The sequence below is a fragment of the Acipenser ruthenus genome, chromosome 1 (genome assembly GCF_902713425.1).
Source record: "Acipenser ruthenus chromosome 1, fAciRut3.2 maternal haplotype, whole genome shotgun sequence".
Classification (NCBI taxonomy): Eukaryota; Metazoa; Chordata; class Actinopteri; order Acipenseriformes; family Acipenseridae; genus Acipenser; species Acipenser ruthenus.
The window spans coordinates 58,568,626-58,574,625 of NC_081189.1; the positions used below are offsets into that span (position 1 = coordinate 58,568,626).

General features: G+C 39.5%; 1 protein-coding gene across 1 annotated transcript in view; it reads right to left on the reverse strand.

The window, feature by feature from the left end:
* The window catches only part of fryl (furry homolog, like), a 202,741-nt gene extending 197,474 nt beyond the window's left edge, over positions 1 to 5,267 (reverse strand). The window contains exon 1 of the mRNA XM_059026514.1: positions 4,994 to 5,267. The gene's annotated coding sequence lies outside the window, so the exon portion shown is untranslated. The remainder of the gene's footprint in view (positions 1 to 4,993) is intronic.
* Between the last annotated feature and the right edge of the window lie 733 nt (positions 5,268 to 6,000).

Consider the following 6,000-nt stretch of genomic DNA (forward strand, 5'->3'; position numbering starts at 1 on the left):
TTCTTCTAGGTACACTTGCACAAAGTCAGGGATTTTGTAGGCATATAGTCAGGTGTATGATTAAACAATTATACCAAACAGGTGCTAATGATCATCAATTCAATATGTAGGTTGAAACACAATCATTAGCTGAAACAGCTGTGTAGGAGGAATAAAACTGGGTGAGGAACAGCCAAACTCAGCTAACAAGGTAAGGTTGCTGAAGACAGTTTACTATCAAAAGTCATACACCATGGCAAGACTGAGCACAGCAACAAGACACAAGGCAGTTATACTGCATCAGCAAGGTCTCTCCCAGGCAGAAATTTCAAGGCAGACAGGGGTTTCCAGATGTGCTGTCCAAGCTCTTTTGAAGAAGCACAAAGAAACGGGCAACGCTGAGGACAGTAGACGCAGTGGTCGGCCAAGGAAACTTACTGCAGCAGATGAAAGACACATCATGCTTACTTCCCTTCGCAATCGGAAGATGTCCAGCAGTGCCATCAGCTCAGAATTGGCAGAAAACAGTGGGACCCTGGTACACCCATCTACTGTCCGGAGAAGTCTGGTCAGAAGTGGCCTTCATGGAAGACTGGAGGCCAAAAAGCCATAGCTCCGACATGGAAACAAAGCCAAGCGACTCAACTATGCACGAAAACACAGGACCTGGGGTGCAGAAAAATGGCAGCAGGTGCTCTGGACTGATGAGTCAAAATTTGAAATATTTGGCTGTAGCAGAAGGCAGTTTGTTCGCCGAAGGGCTGGAGAGCAGAACACGAATGAGTGTCTGCAGGCAACAGTGAAGCATGGTGGAGGTTCCTTGCAAGTTTGGGGCTGCATTTCTGCAAATGGAGTTGGGGATTTGGTCAGAATTAATGGTCTCCTCAATGCTGAGAAGTACAGGCAGATACTTATCCATCATGCAATACCATCAGGGAGGCATCTGATTGGCCCCAAATTTATTCTGCAGCATGACAACGACCCCAAACATACAGCGAAAGTCATTAAGAACTATCTTCAGCGTAAAGAAGAACAAGGAGTCCTAGAAGTGATGGTATGGCCCCCACAGAGCCCTGATCTCAACATCATCGAGTCTGTCTGGGATTACATGAAGAGAGAGAAGCAACTGAGGCTGCCTAAATCCACAGAAGAACTGTGGTTAGTTCTCCAAGATGTTTGGGCCAACCTACCTGCCGAGTTCCTTCAAAAACTGTGTGCAAGTGTACCTAGAAGAATTGATGCTGTTTTGAAGGCAAAGGGTGGTCACAGCAAATATTGATTTGATGTAGATTTTTCTTCTGTTCACTCACTTTGCATTTTGTTAATTGATAAATATAAACTATTAACATGTCTATTTTTGAAAGCATTCTTACTTTAGAGCATTTTTTCACACCTGCCTAAAACTTTTGCACAGTACTGTATATATATAGAATCTCCCTTTCATTCAGGCACTACAGCATATAGGGGATCAGGTGATGCTGCGTGTGCTACCCTGGCTTAGAAACCCTACCCGTCCGGACGGCTGACAGCTGCTGAGGAAGCATTCAACATCACGCTTGGGCAAATACGGGTAGTGGGCACTTGAAAGGGAGATGGCAGACACTGGTGAAACGGACTGAAGTGCATTCATTTGTTCCCAAAATTGCCACTGCCTGCTGTATCCTGCACAAAATCTTGTCGACAACAAAATGAGGTGTTCAGGAATCAGTGGCTGCCTGCGAGACAGAAGGGGAAGGTTACAGTCTCATGAGAAAAAAAAGCAGCACTGCCTTTCACAACAAGCCCAAAACAAGCGTAACCCATATTACAGTGTGGGTGTTTATGCAAATTACAACCCGCGACTCTCAAAAACAAGCCCGATTCCGCTTACTATAAGCGGACTTGGCAACTGTGAAGGTTACCTCAGCCGCCAGTTTCAATTGGACAGTAGCGATGTGAGGAGGCTTGTGCTGTCAGAGATTCTCTCCTTTCTTTTAAGTTGTGTTGGATTTACTGTTGTGTTAAATATTAATGATGCAAACAAATAAAACACAATCAATACGTTCATTTGCAATTTTATTTGGTCAGTTCTGAGAGGGCATCAACAACTTGTTGGATGTTTGTTGCACTGTTTTGGGAGATCGAGCTGGCTCATGACATCCAGTTCACAAACTATATTTATTAACGTGGAGGGCAGACACGTGTTGTCTTTGGACATAGCTGGGATCAAAAAAAAAGGACTGGAATTAATTCAGTTACATTTAAGCAGCTCACTTGTTCTTCGTGTTTAACTTTAGCTTAGTTTTTACAGCAAGAGTATTCTCAAACAGCTGCTTTAATACTATAACAAAGGTATAACGCAGTTCATGGCAAGTGGTTTTATACAGAACTGTAAACCCACAAGAGAGATACAACATGACAGTTCAGACACAGCAAAAAACAATAATTTAAAAACAGCCACCCGCATTATCATTAAGGTGAACTACACCACTGCTAACCATAAAATCACCCATCAGCCACTACTTTCTGCCGTCTTGGAATCCACAGTAACAACTGACCTGCTCCCTTGCAATATTTATAGTTAAGGATAAACACGCTCATTAACATTTACACGTGAAATGCGGGTTTCCATGCGAAACTGGGCGTGGATTTTCCTGTGTGTTTCCTCATTTACACGAGTAAATTAGATTTACCCTATCCCTCTCTGGTTGTTTTTTTTCGGCCACAAACCTGATTTACACGAGAAATTCTCCCAAATGTGCACGCGCATCGCCATTTCACATGTAAATTGACTCGCATGGAAACCCCATGAATGTTTGCGTTCTGTTACCCAGAGCTTGCTGCGCCGGCTGCTCTTGGCTGCTGTCTTTCTGACGTCACACGCAGCTTCTAGAGAAATGCCTTCTTATTATTATTATTATTATTATTATTATTATTTATTTCTTAGCAGACGCCCTTATCCAGGGCGACTTACAATCGTAAGCAAAAACAAAAAAAAAAGACTTCTTCAAACCTTGCAGCGCAGCACACATTTTCAACGTCATATATCTACATTTGTTTGGATTAACAACCTATACAGAATTTTTTTGTAAGCTTTTATTTTATAACTTGCATGATGTACTGTATACCACGATATTAAGGTTACCACGGTATTTAGGTTACCCTAGTGGGGTCATATAACGGTATATTTTTCAGAACCTTGCTACTTACCTCTCTAACCCATATTTGCACAGGAAACTCACCACCTATAAATGAATTCATTTTAATGTCCATAATTATAAGCGCAGCAGATCCTGCTCTTACATTAAATACACAGAAAATTCCCAAACAAAGCATGCTCTATGGGAGTGCACACTTTACTGTAACAGACTACACATTGTTGTGCTTTGAACCATATTACACAACACCATAATGGCAGACTGCTAGTGCTCCATGATGCTTCACATTCAACAAATTCCCAGTTGGGAAGGAAGTACTTGAGGTGCCCTATATACACCAGCAGCTCCTGTTTTTGTTGAACACGGGTTCATTAGTAATAAATAGAATAATGAAACAATCGATAGCATAAATCTCAATCTAGTCATTTAATTTCTGTTCCTGTAACACTGGTATATTACTGGCCTCCTAGGAAGTAGGGATCACAGTAATTTATATCTGTATTGTATCTCATTTGTAACTAAACTGGCTCACCATAAAATCAATCAATAAGCGTTCTGGGTGGAAGAGACTGGATTTTTGAGGACTAGAACTGCTGTAATGTTTTTTTCAACAATAGAATAGTGTTATGAAACAATCATCTGGAATTGCGGTAGTTTGACTATACTGTGGGAATTATTAATAAAAACACAAGCAAAAATGCAAAGTGGAAACCTTGTCCATTGATTCTGAAAATAACCTGTCACTCGAATCATCACATCGCAATGACACCAGTTACATCCTCACAGAGCAGCTTTCTGCAGAAATGCTTGCGACACTAGAATCCTGTCCGCGTGTACCAAATTAAACGTTTGCAAAACAAATGTCTATAATTTGATTTCGTCTCAATATAGATGTGTCGAATTCACAAAGATAAATGACAATTAAAACACTACATAATATGAGGCTTTACAAAAACGATACTAGGCAATATAGTACAGTATACAATACGGTACAGACGATATAAAAATAAACTTTTACAACATAGTTTTCGAACTCAGAATAAATACACTACACTAGTACGAACATGCGTGTCCGCATAAATGACTGACAAGATACAGTATGTTTATGTAATGATAATCAAAAAAACACTTGAAAGGGGCATTTTTACATTTCTTCTTGAAGCAACACAAATAACTGAGCGTGTCTGCTCGTGTAATTTATGCAGCCCACAGCCGATCAGTACAGTATTGTACGAATTGTTATGGGACATGTTGGGGGTATATTTTGCCTTGTTCAGCGATGTTTGACTCGCCATGCCTGTGTAATTGAAGCAGGGATTGTTTAGCTAAGACTGGAGAGAGAGCGGGAGTAAAGAAAATGGTGACTGTTCTTGTTGTTCAGTTATGTGTACATATCTGATTTAAATAAACCAGCAAAGTGTTTCAATTACCAAAGCCTCGTCGGGTTCTATATTAAACACCAGCATACAACGCTACACTATGTTGAGATGGAGCCGGATGATTACACAACAAAGACGTCAGTGCAGTGACATACATCTGATATTATTACTACTAAAAACGACATGTACTTACATTATGAGAACTGCTAACACACATGACAGAAAATATAGAAAATACTGACACACTGATCTCCTACACAGCAAAAAAAGAATGTCACATCACAACATAACAAGCAAAAACATTTTACGTTGTTAGACATAACACAGAAAAGGAACAAAACCTGTCATTCATATCGGCCTTCACGTAGTCATAAATCACAGACACCAATTTAAATGCACGCTGACGTTCAGTATATAATCGCTTTTCTTTAATATTATTTTTAAATTACTCACAATGAGCACCGTGCTGTGTTAATTCAAAAAGCTGGTCGTTCTTACCCTCCGATTAAAGTGCAGTTCGCTCGGTAAAAGTCTTCTTTTTATTCCCAGTATCTCCTAGATGGTAACGTTGTCTAAAATAAATTATACATTTGTAATTATGTTACAACAATCTGTTCCGAGTTGTTTTCTTTTCTTTAATTCAGAATTTTCTTTTTCTTTTTTTCTTTTTTTACACCTAAAACGACAGCCCGTAATGCTCCCACCTTCCCTCTCGTGCGATTGGCTCATACGTGCATAACGGCATTGTATCAATACTCGTTGAGTTTGTCCCATCTTCTTTCGCTTGCGATTGGTATTAGATAAATATACCGGAAAGATCCTTCACCTCACATAAGTCAATGGCTACGTCAATCAAATATTTACCAGGGGCTTCACATTTTTAACAGCTCATCGATTGGTTCGTGGTTGTACAATGGTAAGGATTCGCTTTAGTGATTGGTCAATGAAATAGTAATCTCTGTAGCCCCACCCTCTAGTTTTTGGAAGGTTATTCAACCGAAATTATGAGTTGTTCAGTTGAGCCGTATACTTAAGTTGTTGTAATTGGTAGAAATTGACAAACTAAGGTCGGTGGTCCAAAGAAACATAGTTCAATTGAAGGGTGGGGCGATGCATAAATTGTCACTATCGATATATCCTTCTACAAAAAAGCAGATGCGCTGATTCATCAACGTTATGAAAGGGTAAAAAAAAAAAACGCAGTGATACATGTGGAGCTGTGTGTTACTGTGTGACATTGCTAGTAACACTTTAAAAAATATTATCCATATTACATTGATTACATCAGTTTATGCATATAGTAATTACAAAATATATTAGTGTTTTGTTTTACCTTATTCGTGTTGAGGTCAAAGCAAAATCCCTCCCAAAAAAAGTTGTTAAAATCCATAACAAGTCGGTAACAACCAAGCAAGAAAAAAAAAATTATATATGTACAGCTCTGGAAAAAATTAAGAGACCACTGCAAAATTATCAGTTTCTCTGGTTTTACTATTTATAGGTAT